We start from the raw sequence: 15,484 nt of genomic DNA, 5'->3' as shown, positions 1-15,484 counted from the left end.
GAACAAAGTCATTCCCAATACAGATACCAAGATCTGTGGAGTTTTGAGTAAAGCTGTGCCATAAGGTGTTCTTGGTTCAAAAAGATCTCTCTGACTACTTTTCATAGAATGCTTTGGAAAGCGGCAAAGGGTGGAAGAAGGAAAACCTATTAAAAGGTTTTTGTAATATTTCCTGTTAGAGATGAAAGGTGTCTTGGACCAGGCGGTAGCAGTTAGGGAGTTTTTCAGATATAGCTGTATTTTGAAGGTTGAGCAATAAAGAATTCCCTCACCTTTGTGGGATGAAAGAGTAATTTCCGTCAAAGATGTTGCCAAGATTTTCTTTGACTATCTAAAAAGTTGAAATTATGATTAAATAAGATATGTAAGCTTGGATTTAAAGGATTTGTTGGGGATACTAAGGAATCAGCTGTCCTATCCCTTCTTTCACGTGCTCTGACAAAAGACCTCCACACGTTTCCGAGGGACCGTGGTAGCCGCGTGGTGAAGGTGTTGGACTCGAAACCCAATGGGGTCTCCACGTGCAGGTTCAAATACTGCTCACAGAGCTCGTGGTTTTTTTCCGTGTAGATCCTACGACTTGAAACTTCTGCAAAACTTAAGTCCGCCCAACACGCAGAAAAATGAGGGCGGAAGAGGGAGGGAATTCCAATTTAAAACCCGAGTATTTTAGGGGAGCTGAGGCCTCAGCCAGCTGTGAGTTCGGTTATTTCCTTTTCCTCCTCTGGGCGTCTGTGAAGCCCCTGCACCCAGCCTTCCTCCCCTTCCTCCCCCACCCCCACTTCTTTATCCACACGGAGCTCCGGCCGTAGAGCACGCTGAAAATACTGGCTATGTTGAGATGAAGTTGAGCCTGATAGTTTTCTGATCACAGCAGCCGAGGGCCGAGGAGACGCTGAAAATCTTGGGAGCAGTTGTGCTTTCTGATGACCCCTTTCAGCGCTCTCCAGCAGCAACCTTCAGTGTTCCTCGTCAGAGGCTGGCGAGAGTCATGACTATTTAGGAGAATACTGCATCATATCTGCCAAGAGCTGTTTGAAACGCTCTATACGAACGAGGAAACTAAAGCACAGACAAGATATATTATGACTTCTGACTTCGCCTTGAATTTCAAGCCCAAAGGAAACCTCATCTCCTTCTCAACGGACCAAAACCTCTTTTATATGCAATTTCTAAGTGTTTTTTTTTGGTCACATGTGATTCTTAAAATCTATACTTTTATTGAATTCTTGCCTTCTTATTACACTTTGGGTTTATTGCATTTGGTGAATATTTTCAAAACCAGTAGTAATAAGAGCTGAAAATGGGCACTAATATAAGCTGGATAAGGAAGACAGGATGTGAAATGGAGCGAGGAACAGGGAACAGGTGATTGAGCCCGTGGAGATTTGTTCAAGCAACAAAAGTAGCTACTAAGCCCCAAACAACTTTCCAATGCAGGATCAGGGCAGTGAAGATTGACTTTGAAATTTTTAATGTAAATCTATATTATGCAAACAAATCACAAAATAAATCAAGCTTTCCCAGGATCACTATTATTTTTCGGTTCTAATTCCTTTCTAAATAAGAAAAACACTTCTTGGTGAGATAGCAAGTACATATACTGTTAGTAATAAAAGTGATGGTATTGAAAGGGGTTCTTCTGAGGTCCGGGCCAGTGGCGCAATGGATAACGCGTCTGACTACGGATCAGAAGATTCTAGGTTCGACTCCTGGCTGGCTCGTCCGTTTTGCTGCCCGCCCCCCTTTCCAACATCCTGAGCACTGTTTCCGAATAGCTGTGCAAACAATCCTTGCAACCCTTCGAATGTGTTTTTCTGGAAATGACCTGCGTTGCTCTCCCGCGCTCGGCTGCCTGCCGAGTCCGATGGAGACCCGAGAAGCGTCCAAGAAGCCATCGTGCAGGACTTGCTTCCTGCCTTTAATCCCTCCCTGCACTTGAAAGAGGCGTCGCGCTGAAAAAGGTCACTGAAAGGATGGTTTTAAGATCAGAGAAGCTTTAAAGAAAAAGAAACAGAAGTTGTTGTTTTTTCTACCAGTGTAGTCTTCTCCACCAGCAGTTTTTCGCCTTTGGTTAGTCCCCGCGCGCGGAGACCCCTGACGCACGCTGTGCTCCTCAGACCGGGACTAGTGGCGGGAGCCGGGACCTGCCCACTCCCCGAGGGCTGGGCGTGCGGACGCGGGCCTGGCTGCTCCCGCAGCCCCCGACCGCACACTCAGCCCGGCGCGTTCGCCGCCGCCCGGCCCGGAGCTGCGACACCGGGCGCGGCGGGCGGCAGATCCCACGGAGCCCCCCTGGGAAGACCCAGGAGAAGATGAGGGCGGCGACCTCCCGTGTCCGCGTGGAGGCCGGGCGGGGAGGCCGGGAAAGCCTCGACAAGAGCGGGAAACCCCGGACCCCAAACTGAGGGAGCGTCTCGACCGGAGCGCAGATTTGCGAGAGTGCGGCCGCGTCCGCGCCGGCCGCGCGGGGTCCGTCAGCGCGCGCAGGCGGGACGCGCGGACCACAGCGCCGCCTCCCGGCGCCCAGCGCTCCGACAGGCGGAGGGGACACAGGCGGCCCCGGGGGCGGCGCGGCGGCCTGTCCTTCCTTCTAGAGGCGCCGGGGGGAGGTTTCCGAGGAAAGCCAGGGGCAGCCTCGCGCTGACCTTGGAAACCGAGGGAATGAGGCCCACGTCCACTGCCTTTGCTCCACGGAAACCCGCTCAAAGCGCCAAGATAACATCACCTCTTGAAGTTGCAGTGAAAACTACCATAAGCAGGCAAATTTCGTGACTCTTCTTAATTTCCCCTCCCTTAACCCGCCTCTCTCCCACTATAGTCCCTCGTTTTCGTGAAATCCTTCCTGAAGTTACTTTTTATTTAAAAGAAGAAAAAAAACGAGAGCATTTGTATTCCATTGGGAGAAGAGAGTCAGAAATTCTCATTGTGATCAACGGCCATCTTGCATTTTTCGTGGCTCAATTTGGAAGGCGAAGCGTGTTCAGTGCCATAACCTCTGTACGGCGAGGGGACCGCGACTGTGACGGTAGGAGCATCACTCTCCAGCCAACTGAACTGCCCGGCCACGAGGACACTGTGTTTTAAGCAAATGGTATTGTTTGTTGACGTTGTGCAAATGTGAAGGCAACTTCCCTCCCTGGCACCCGCTTGCCACCTCTCTCAACACCTTTGAGCTGTTTTCACAGACTTCAGTAAGGGTTCTGATTTCAATTCTTCGAATTTGGACTCAAAATCCACAGAAAATGTTTTGTAGAGGTCGAGTCCAGTCTTTGCTGGACTGCAAACTTCTCTTTAAGTTCCTGTGACTTAAGGGCCTGTTATTTTCAGGTTGGTCCCGTGGGGTTGAGGAAACGCGTGTTCAGAGTCTCTGAGGATCCCGCACAGGCAGTGATGTCACGGGCAGTGACACCGGCGCTGGACCAGAGGCTCCTGCAGGGCCCGGGTCACAGCAAAACTGGTGGATTTCTGTGGTGGTGGAGAAAGGCTGCGAGATTTGCGGAAATGCCAGATTCTCAGGGCCCCAGATTAGTATGAAAATTGAAAGACATTCCTGTTCAATATACCTTGTTGGGAAAATCAGACAGATACGTGCCATAGAAAAATGAAACCAGACCACCATCTTACACCATAAACAAGAATAAACTCAAAATGGGTTAAATACAAATGTAACCAGTGAAAAACCATAAAACTCCTACAAGAAGGCACAGCCAGTAAAATCTCAGACATTTCTCTTAGTAATATTTTTTCTGACATATCTCCTTGAGCAAGGGAAATGAAAGAAAAAATAAACAAATGGGACTACATCAAACTAAAAGCTTTTGCACAGGAGATGAAACCATCAACCAAATGAAAAGACAATCAACTGAATGGGAGAACATATTTACCAATGATACATCTGATAAATGATTAATACCCCAAATCAAAGAACTCGTACAACTCAACACCAGAAAAACAAAAAATCCAATTAAAAAATAGGCAAAAGACTTGAATAGGTGTTTCTCCAGAGAGGACATACATATGGCCTGAAGACATATGAAAAGATGCTCAATGTCACAAATCATGAGGAAAATGCAAAGCAAAACCACAATGAGGTATCACCTCCCACCTGTCACGATGGCTACCATCAATAAATGAACAAACAAGACATGTCGGTGAGAATGTGGAGAAAAGTGAACACCAGTCAGTGCGCTGTTGGTGGGAATGCACACGGCGCAGCCGCTGTGGAAAACAGTAGGAGGGTCCTTGAAAAATTGGAAATGGAACCGCCTTGTTAACCAGCAATTCCACGCCTGGGGACTTATCTGAAAACAAACACTGATTCGATAGAATATATGCACACCTGTGGTCAATGTACCATCATTCACAATAGCCAAGCTGTAAAACCAGCCCAAGTGCCCATTAATAGATGAGTAAATATTAAAGCTGTGGTATATACACATACAGAATAGTACTTGGCCATAAAAAATAAAATCTTACCACTTACGATAGCGTGGATGGACAAAGAGGGTATCATGTTAAGTGAAATAAACCAGAAAGAGAAAGACAAATGCCATACCGAATCATTTATGTGTGGAATCTAAAGACCAATAGAAATGAACAGACAATAGAAACAAGCCCGTAGCTAGAGAACTGGCTGATGGTTGCCAGAGGGAGGAGGGTGGGAAGACTGGGTGAAAAATATGAAGGAATGAAAAATTACAAATTGGTAGTTACAAAATAGTCATGGGAATGTAAAGTACAGGATAGGAAATATAGTCAATAATATTGTAATAACTGTGTATGGTGCCAGGTGGGCACTAGACATATCAGGGGGAACACTTTGTAAAGTATTATATATAATTGTCTAACCACTATGTTGTATGCCTGAAACTAATGCAAAATAATATTGACTGTAAATTATAATTGAGAAAGTAAAGATATAGTGAAATGCATTCACAAAAGCAGCTGTCAGAAGCCAGGTTTGAAGCAGTAAACTTTAGATCTTCGGCCTAATGCTCTCCCAGCTGAGCTATTTTGGCCAGGCCCAATGCTTTTCAGTTACTCTTAAATAGTCTTTTTTAGCTTCTTAGTTTCTCTTTTAAATGTCCCATCTCAGGAAAATTAAGATTATTTTTGTCTGGTTTTCTATGCATGAAAGAGTCGATCTTTCCCTACTAAATTGTCCTGTGTTTTCAGATTATCCAGTATTATTACTTATCTTAAAGGTAAAAAAAAAAAGTAAGACAGGGTGATATTGGGGTAAAGAGAGACACACAGACAGAGGGGACAGAATAGAGAGTTAATGGGAGGGAGATGACTCAGATGCTACACACTTCCCTGTTTTGTGACAAGGAGACATTGCGATTCATTAGTGTATCTTACATGAAAAAAAAACTTGCATGAGGCATTTGAAGTCAACAAGCCCTAATTCCTATGTAATGCAAAACGTTATACTATTAAGATACGGACAAGGCCAAGCACAAACTTTCCTCCTGGCCTGAAACTGGTGAAAAGAGCAGACAGAGTCTTCCCCTCTCACTCTTGGCCAACTTCCTGTTCTTTGTTTCATGAATAATTAGCTGAGAACTGTTTGTCCCTGTGCTGGGGGTGCTGGGGGTCCCCTGTGTACCTCTTGGTTCTATGACTCATGAAGAACTCAGCATAAAGTCATCCTCACAAGTACAATTTATTACAGCAAAGGGCACAAAGCAAACCCAGCAAAGAGAAGACGCCCATGGGCTGAGTCTGAGGCAGACCAGGCCCAGGTCACACAGGACGTGCTTTCTTCCTTCAGCCAACAGTTGTGCCAACACATGGGGAATGTTCGTCAGGGACCCGGAGTCCGGTGTGTTTATTCCAGGCTGCCCAGCATGTACCAAAACTCCAGGCTCCCAGTTAGAAAGCAGGTGTTCAGCATAAAACCATACTTTTTTTCACAAATGGTTCAGGCGCAGGGAGCCCCCTGTCATCTAAGAAATGGCGGGAGCTCTCAGGTCCCAGTTGTTAGCTAAAGGTCAGTCTTAAAGGGGTCTTTCTAAGGGTAGCAATCTCAGGCCTGCTATGTTAACCCTTTTCTGTGCAATCCTCTTTCAAGTAGCTAGACACAGAGATAAATATTTCCCATTCATATGAGTGAGACTTCCCCGAAATGTAAACAGCCTCACCTGTGACTTGTCTGCTGTTCCCTGTGGATGTCTAAGGCAGACGGCCTTGCAGGAACACTGATGTTTGAATCTGCAGGGCTCACTCCCTGTTACAATCACCTGAGGAAAATCAAACGCTCCCTGACCAGATTCTTGTCTTTGACAGTTTGGTGCCACGACTCACTCAGGAGGGAAACCCACCTCGGACACTCATCTTCTCCACCCAGGCACTGAGCTCTTTCAGGTGTGTTGTGGTCCTGTCCTGATGGCCATCTGGGGACCCCACAGAGAGTCCAGTTCCTTATCCCTGTGCCCAGGCATCTGTCTGCAGCGACTTGGTAAAGATTTGATTTTGATGCTTGGTCTGAGTATTCTCTGGTTTTGTTACGTTGTTGGCTTTTGTGTAACCTTGGTACGATGAATAACTCTAAATCGACCGGAGAACTCCTTTCAAACCACACCCCCCTCCATTAATGCTTTGGCACTATGGTGACAGTTTAGTTCATTACCTCCAAAAATGGCCCAGTGTAACTGCTGGAATTCTGTCTTTTAATAGCTTTTTTTTAACTTAAAGTCTTTCCACTTATGAACCGATGCTTACATTTTGAAACAGACTTTACTTTGTAGAGTATTTTTAGGGTTATGAAAACATTGTGCAGGAAGTACAGTTACCACCTACTCCCTTTTCCCCACCTCAGACTCTCTCCTATTATTCACGTCCTGCATTAGCGTGATATAATGGATGAACCAATACTGATACATTATTACTACCTAAAGTCCACAGTTCGCATTGGGGTCTATGGACTTTGACAAATGCATAACGTCATATATGCGCCATTACAGTACATACGGTATTTTCACTGCCCTAAAAATCCCCTGTGCTCCACCTGTTCATTGCCTATTCACCCCCAAACCTCTGGCAATCATTGATCTTTTATCTCTCTCTCCGCACTTTCCATAATGTTATTGTAGACTTCTCAGACTGGCTTTTTTTCACATAGCAACATGTTCTTTCATGGCTTGATAATGGATTTCTTTTTAGTGCTGAATAATATTCTACCACCTGGATAGGATGATGGAATATTATTCTATTCTTTCATCTATTTTAGATACTAGGCCTTTATCAGATGTGCTTTGCAAATATTTTCTCCAGCCCATGGCTTATCTTTGCATTCTTTTCAAGGGTCTTTACAGAGTAGAAGATTTTAATTCTAATGAAGTTCAACTTATATTTTTTCTTTCATAGATGATACTCTTGGTGTTGTATCTAAAGGAGTCATTGCCAAACCCAAAGTGAACTAGTTTTCTCCTAAGTAATCTAGAAAATTAGGAAGTTTTGTATTTAGGTCTGATATGTTACCCACTTGAGAGTTAATTTTGAGAAAATACGTAAGGTCTGTGTCTAGTTTCTCTCTCTCTCTTAGCATGTCGGTGGCTGTTCTAGACCTGTTGCTGAAAAGGCTATTGTTTCTTTCTTGAACTGCCTTTGCTCCCCTGTCCAAGGTCAGCCGATTAGATTGTTGCAGGTGTATGTGGAGGCTCTCTGTTCTGTTCCATTAGTCTATTTGTTCATTCTTTCACTGGTACCCACTGCCTAGATCACTGTAGCATTATAGCAAATCTTGAAGTTGGGCAGTATCAGTCTAACCAGCTGAGTCAACTAGCCACTCAAGGAGGCATGATCTTTTCAGAAAAAAAATAAGTTCCTTGATGTTCTTGTGTTTGTCTGAATAAAAATAAAGGGAATTTCTCCTACCTCTTAATTTTTCCTTCCCTGAAACTCACCCACCTCGCTCCCACTCTCCTACCCCAATTTTCTTCAGCAAACCCTTCCTACTTCTTTTATATTACTTTTTAACAAAACAAAAACAATACCACCTATAGCCTTCGTGTTCCATTAGAGGGAGCAAGTGCGAACTTGCAATTCTGAAGTGAAGTGATCTTAGGTTGTTGGTTGAAATTGGAGAGTTCACTGTCAGGGAGAGGATAAATTTTTTTAGAAAGAAAAAAAAAAAAAAGGAGAATGGCCAGTACCAGGATCGAACCCACAGTTTTGGAGTTACTGGGCCCACGTTCTAACCACCGAACTCACTGGCCACTTGGTGGCACCCTTTTCTCTTCGTGGAACGATAACTTTGAAAAGAAGTTTGTGTTGAAAAAATAAAAGGGCTTTTTTCCATACCTTCCACCCTCTTCCATTTCCCTTAAAGCAATATCTTTAAGTCAGTATTTCTTATTCGCACAGTCAAGGTGTGAATCTCAATGGCTCTCACAAAAAGAGAGGCCCAACTCTGCCGAAACCCGGGATTGAACCAGGGACCTTTAGATCTTCAGTCTAACGCTCTCCCAACTGAGCTATTTCGGCCAGAGGTGGCACTATGGTTTCTGTCAATCACCTTTAAATAGTCTTTCTAGCGCCTTAGTTTCATTTTTGCATGTTATGTATCAGAAAATTAAGATTATTTTTGTCTTGTTTCCTGAAAAAAATGGTATTTTGCCCATTTTAAATATGTGTATCAATGTAACATCGAACTGGGGCAACCCACGAAAGTTGACAGAGTATGATAGGAAGGACAAAAAACCCAGAGTGACAAAGGAAACCACATGTGGTCCCTCAGGGCACCAGTGGCTGCCGGCAGGGCTGCAGAGGTTCCGAGCTGCCGCTGGAGTGGGCGCTCCCTAGAATCCAAGACAGCACCATTTGGGATCATGTCTAGTTAGTGCTCAAATTTATTTTATTCTCTCAGGTGTTTACATTTCTTCCCTTTCTGCTCTGTTAGGTATACGTTACATCTGGTAAAGCACGCAGGTCGTGAGAGTGCAACTTGGTGAACTTGGCAAGTTTATATCCCTATGGGTCCACCACCAGCTCCCCAGCTGATAACTTCCAAAAATGAGCCACTTTCAAACTCATTCACTAGACACAATGTCACTTGTTTTAAGTCCACACACACTGAATCAACTAGAATCTGCTCTAGTGCCTGGCTTCTTTTCCTCAATATTATTGAATCTTTGGGATTCACCTATGTTTTCATGTGTAAAAGCAGTTTGTTCCTGTTCACTGACTTCCATTTAATGGACATACCACCATGTAGTTACTCATTCCACCTTGATGTGCATTTACATGGTTTCCAATTTGGAGTTATTAGAAAAAGCACTGAGCTTTCTTGTGCAAGGGTTTAGGCGAACACAAACACTCATTTATCAGATAAATAGAGGAAGGAAGGAAGGAAGGAAGGAAGGAAGGAAGGAAGGAAGGAAGGAAGGAAGGAAGGAAGGAAGGAAAAGAAAGAATTGCTGGCCTATGTGGTATGTGTATGTTTAACTCTCTTAGACGCTGCTAAAATAGTTTTCAAAAATAAACATACCAGTTAATAACACTACCAACACTTTATGAGGCTGCTGGTGGTTTCACGGCCTAGTCAATACTAGGTTTTGTCAGTCGTTTTAATTTTAGGTATTTGAGTAGGATGTAGTGATATTTGCTTTAGTATTTTAAATTGTATTTTTTGATGACTAATGATAGTTTACACTTTTTCATGTGCTTTTTCCAGTTAAAAATTAGGTAGGTTGCCAGGCTTTTAAAAATATAGATTCATAGTTCATTGAATACTGTAAATAGACTGCTTTGTCAGATGTATGTGTTGTAAATATCTTCTCCTAGTTTGTGGCATGCTTTCTGCCCTAATTTTGTATTTAAAGTGTTAAATTTAAATTAATTCCAATTCATCAGTCTTCGTGGTTACTGATTTCTGTATTCTATTTCACAAATAGTTGCCTACACTAACATCACGAAGTTGTTTTCCTATGTTTTCTTCCAGAAGTTTTATTATTAGTAAAAGGTGAAAGATTTATGTGATCTGAAGAGAAACCAGAGTGTCCAGAAGTTTTACTTTTAATCATTAAATTTAATTCCATCTTGAGTTTATGTATTGCTAAGATAAGAATTGACTTTATTTTTTTATATGATTTCAATTGACTCAGTATTATTTATTGAACAGTCAATCTTGTCCTCACTAAATTGCAATGTCTCCTTGTTGTGAAACAGGAAACTGTATTGCATCTGGGTGTTTTTTTGTCCTGTTTTGGTTTTTGGCTATTCTGTCCTGTTAGTCTGTTTTTAGTCTATCTTCACACCAATATCATGCAATCTTAATTTCTATACCTTAGAATAAGCAATAATATCTGATAACACAGCATAATCAGTCACTGGTGTCTATGTAATGAAGTCACAATAGAAGACATGGACATGGAAGCTTGAGTGAGCTTCCTGAGCTTCCTACTCTGTGCGCAGTCACATATCACTACGGGGGTGGGGGGCAACTCAGCCTGAGCACCGTGGAAATTCCTCACTTTGAACTCTTGCCTCTAAATGTACATTGGGGGGGGGGCAGGGGGGAGTCTGAAAATTAAGCTTTCATCTCCAGAAGCTAGATAAAAAGAGTAAATTAATCCTAAGAAAGTAAAAGAAACACTAAAAATAAGATATAAATCTATTAAATCAGTAAATCACTAGCAAGTGATAAAAAAATGAAAGAAAACACAAATTACCAATATTAGCATAAAAAGAAAGCTTGCCAGCTTATTTAATGAAATCAGTATGATGCTGACGTCACAATTTGACTAGGATGTTATAAAACAAGAAACACACAGGCCAAGATATCTCAGTGAAACAGATGAAAATCCTAAACAAGATATTAGCAAATCGAATCCATCAACATATTAAAAGAGTAATCAATCTATTATGGCCACATGAACTTGCTCTATAAATATGATTGGCTTAAATATAAAATCAATATAATCACCACACTAAACACTAAAGGAAAATATTATATGTACATTTTAGTAGCTGCAGAAAAATAATTTAATAAAATTCAATTCCCATTTATAATTACAACTCATGCAAATGAGGAAGGGGGTATCTTCTTTAGTTTAATAACGAGTGGGGGGAGGGACACCCTACAGCTGATCTCATGTGTAATGGTGAAATGCCCGGTGTTTTCCTCACTCTTCTCTGTGCTTCTGGGGCCATCCCCACACCCAGGCCTGTGCGCTTGTCCTTCCCTCTGGCTAGATCTGGCTTTCACCTTACCTGTCCAAGGCTTTCTCTCCTACTCCCTTCAGGCATCTGCTTAAATGTCACTTGCTTAGAGAGAACTTCTATAACAACTTAATGTAAAATAGCATTCCTAGCACAGACCTTGGGATCCCCTACCCCTCTTATCCTCCTTTTATTTTTCTCTATAAAAGTATCTCCGCTTTATGTAATTATATATATATTTTTTCGTTATTATTTATTTCTCCCCACGAGACCTGAGGAGCCAGAGATCAGAAGTGGTTTATCTCACGCCGGTAGCCTCAGGACCAGTGCGTGTGAGGCTGATCATTCCACACAAGCTGCTGTTGCACACCTGTGGGAATTTCCCATCAGGTGGGTCCAGTGGTCAGCAGGATGCATCGGTCTGCATTAAAGCAACAGGACTGAGTGGGAGAGAAATGTTACAACCAAGCTAAAGATGCTGAATCACAGTAAATAATGCAAAGAATGTAGATGAGAGGACAGCTGAAGACAAACTGGGAGAATACGCATATTTAGGAGACAGGAGACAGGATGGAACCTGGGAGGTTCTGGATGAAAAGTGGACAGAGCAACCCTCAGTCACTACTCCAGACGCGCCTAGTTCTCCAGACGAGGCCGCCCGTTTCTTTTCTGGTGGCGCTGGGAAGAAGCCAACACCCGCACCTACGCCCGAGCGCGTTCAGATTTCACAGTGGGGCTCGGCAACCTCCCCGCAAACCTGTGGGTGTCCAGGGCAGGGTGCGGGGCCGCCTGCGCACGGGTGAGCCGGGTGACCCTGCACCAGGTGGCAGAGCGCAAGTCCCAGTCCCCAGAGACGAAGAATCGTTTAAAGACACAGTTTATAGAGGGAAACAGGACACTGAGCTGCCCAAGCTACATCCTCTGGTTTGACTTCTTCCACTTCGAAGGCCACCAAACATGCTCCTTAATCAGGGGAGTATCCGTGGTCTCACCATGGAAAATATAATGACCAATATTCAGCTTTTTCTTTAAAGGGGGAAACGGGAAAGAAGGAAATCCTTTCCCCACACCGGAAAGGGAAGAAAACATGCTCCAGGTGAGGCTCGAACTCACAACCTCGGCATCACCCGCACATATACTGCTGTATAAGTACCGCGCGCTAACCGATTGCGCCACTGGAGCATGCTTTCGCCGGCCTGCCCGCGCGCGCTCTACGGAGAGTGACGCGCAGGCCGCCGGCGCCCCGCGCGGAGGCGGGAGCCAGACCCCCGGGATCCGCGGCCCCGCACCCGCGCCTTTCCGCCCCCGGGGCAGGCTTGGCGGGTGCAACGCGTCTCCCGGAAGAAGGAGGCGACGCTTCCTCTGCGCTGCAGTGAAGCAGCGTTTCCCCGCGATCCGGGAGCGAGAAGGTGAGCGCACCGCCCTCCGCGCGCTCCGAGCCCCGGAAAGCTCCCAAGGGCCCCGGAAAACCTCCCTGGAAGTCAGCGCCAGCAGGCCCGGCATCTCCTGCGAGAAAACGCCGAAGAAGTGACCACTCCTGCTCTGCGCGCGTTGGCGCGGACCGCTGCGTCCCCAGCCCGGGCCCCCTCTCGCCCCGCCCCCGCCCCCGCCCCTTTCCCCGTGTGGGCCTCCAGGGGTTCCTTTACGGACAGTCCGCCTCTGCGTCGGAATGCCCACCCCAATGTCCAGGCTTCCTCCCCGGAGACTGTGATTATAAAGGCCAGTTTTGTTTGCTGGTTTATTTACTTGGTTTTGGCCTGGGGCAACTGCAGCTGTGGAACCACTCAGACGCGTGAGATACGAAGCCTTCTGGCCTTTATGGAATGATTCCTGTCGGTGGGGAGAATTGTACAGAGAAGGAACTAGACTGCGTCTTGGGCTCTCTGCTCCGGCGAGCCCATGACCCCCTATACTCGCCGCAGGTCTGTCTCCAGTCTTGGCGGAAGGGGTTTCCCTATGAGCTCCCCTCTCTTGTGGTGTCAACAGAGTTGTTGATTTTTCAGTCTCATCAGTTTTTTAATTGTTGTTAAGATGGACAGGCGACTTCCAAGCTCCTTACCTGAGGAAATGGAAATCTTGTGTTGCATTTTTTAAATCCCTGAACACAGCGCCCTGTAATGAACAACTTTTTATCGGTATAGTTAAAAATCATACACCTGAATGGGTGAACTGAAATATTATAAACATTACCAGAGTAAAAGTATTACAAGGATGACTTTAGTATTTTTGGTTATTTTCTTCTAACCCCAAGTTAAATAGTTTCCTGAGAACTTCTTGCTATAGAGCTCATGCAGGTTTGGAAATGCACTGTTAATAAGCAGGGGTCCGCTGCCTGGTGGGCATAAAGCCCAGTGCTATGACACCTGCTTCTACAAAGAAAAAGCTTTATTTTGAAACCGCCTGTCAAGGAGACAAAAGAAGGCTAGAATCTGCCTTTCTGATCCGGGGATCCAGACAAGAATTTAGGGGTTTCAGCACCAGACCTCCTGGACAGCGCACCAGTCACTTCTGAAAGGGTTCCTGTGTTCAGGTTCCAATCGAGTCCAGGGTTAATTTGCAATATTTTCTCCACTGCAGATGCTTCAGCTGCATGGCCTGCAGTTTTGTTTTGCTGTCTCTGAAAACAACTCAGTACTTCGTAAGAGACAGAATGGGTTCTGCGGTTACAGTAGCATTCATTCATTTTTTAAATTTTTTATTAATCACACATATTTGAATTCCGACTGGCTTGTGGTATTCGGTATTAAAGAAAGCTTTGTTTCTACTATGAAGTGTCGTTTTAGTAAGAAAAAAGAGAAAAAGTACATCAATTCTTTATTAGTTATTATGTGATATATGCTATAATATAGGTGAACTGATGGTGCTATGAAAAATTACCTCTTACCTCTACTGAGGGTAACATGAATTACAACTGAATTCTGAAGGATGAGTAGGGCTTTGCTGGAAGGAGGGAGATATTTTTTTGAGCCGAGAGAGCAGTGTCCTGAGCTCGTGGAAGCATAAAGAACCCTGAAGACTCTGAGGAGCAAACAGAGTTCTAGTTGCCAGCACTAGGCAGCTGCCCTGGTTGATTTTAATGGAAGTGAATCAATCACCTGTGCCTGCCCTGAGTCTTTATCAATTTACAGTAAAACTTTCAAACACAGTACAATTTCAAACATGTTGGGTTGTTTCAAGAATCCAGAGTAATTTTTGGGAAATATGTCTGTGTCTTAGGGGTATTCTTATATTATTATTTAATGCAGATGTGGTGTAGGAAAAGATTCCATCATTTTGATCTTTGATAGATTATTGATTTTGGTCATTTTTATGTGAGCCATTTAGATGTTATCAAGGGCTTGTTTTGGGGGGGGGGGCAGCTCATTCCAGTTACGTGACAATACACTGAGACCAGGAGGATCCATCACTTCATTGTTAGGTGGAATATTCATCAGGGCCGAGTGACTTTCCTTGTTTTTCCCTCTTAGTTGACACTGGTTCCTTGGCCTTCAGGTAATTTATATACCTCCTAAAGTATTTGCAAACTCACCACACTATGGTTACACTTCTTTAGCTGGGCTTCATCCAACAGTTACTGAGCACAGACCAGCGTCCATATTCTGCAAGGCTTTAAGAGACAATATCAAATAAGATGTGTCTCCAGGGAAGCTTAACGTCCATGTAGGCAAGTCTGATAAAACTGATCATTATAACATAGTCTCTGTTGGCTTCCAGGACTCTTTATGTTGCAGGTGGTTGAAACATACAAATCGGTTTATGAGCTGGTTTACACAGTGGTACCCCCTTGTCTGAGGTTTTGATTTCCACTGTTTCAGTTACCTGTGGTCAACCACAGTGTGAAAATATTAAATGGAAAATTCCAGGAATAAATAATCCATAAGTTTTGAACTGGGTGCTGTTTTAAGAAGCAGTGATAAAATCGTATCATTAAAGCCACCCACACGACCGCTGAAGGATTACAGCCTCTGTAGCAAGACTTTGTGAAAAAGAGAGACAACTTCGTATGTTCTTTGAAATTACAATGTTCTTTCAAAAGAAAGGGGCGGGGGGCTTCGACTACGGAGGATCCCCACCTGCGGGCATGGTGCGCTCCTGACGTCCAACAACCCGCGGCGTCACGGTCCACGGTCCAGGGTCACCTGAAGCACAGAGTCCCCCTTCTGACATGTCATCAGAAGGTCCATGTGGCCTACGTCACAACGGCTGCGTCATTCACCTCACCACGCAGGCGTTTCGTCATCTCCCAGCGCGAGAGGGTGAGGTCAGAGTAAGGTGCGTTGCCAGACTCGCCATAGTTACACAACCTTTATTACAGTAC

The 15,484-nt window shown here is 44.4% G+C and overlaps 3 non-coding genes across 3 annotated transcripts; 1 reads left to right on the top strand and 2 right to left on the bottom strand.

Moving 5' to 3' along the window:
- Positions 1-1,651: 1,651 nt before the first annotated feature.
- Positions 1,652-1,724, top strand: TRNAR-ACG (transfer RNA arginine (anticodon ACG)). The gene has a single exon. It is a non-coding gene; the product is annotated as a tRNA-Arg (tRNA).
- A 6,693-nt stretch (positions 1,725-8,417) lies between these two features.
- On the bottom strand, positions 8,418-8,490 carry TRNAF-GAA (transfer RNA phenylalanine (anticodon GAA)). Its single transcript has one exon. It is a non-coding gene; the product is annotated as a tRNA-Phe (tRNA).
- A 3,764-nt stretch (positions 8,491-12,254) lies between these two features.
- On the bottom strand, positions 12,255-12,348 carry TRNAI-UAU (transfer RNA isoleucine (anticodon UAU)). Its single transcript has 2 exons — positions 12,311-12,348; positions 12,255-12,290 (listed from the first exon to the last, which is right to left on the bottom strand). It is a non-coding gene; the product is annotated as a tRNA-Ile (tRNA).
- Between the last annotated feature and the right edge of the window lie 3,136 nt (positions 12,349-15,484).

Source organism: Artibeus jamaicensis, unplaced genomic scaffold (assembly GCF_021234435.1).
Source record: "Artibeus jamaicensis isolate MK-2021 breed Jamaican fruit bat unplaced genomic scaffold, CSHL_Jam_final scaffold_1689, whole genome shotgun sequence".
Lineage (NCBI taxonomy): Eukaryota > Metazoa > Chordata > Mammalia > Chiroptera > Phyllostomidae > Artibeus > Artibeus jamaicensis.
This window is presented reverse-complemented; position numbering and strand designations above follow the sequence as displayed.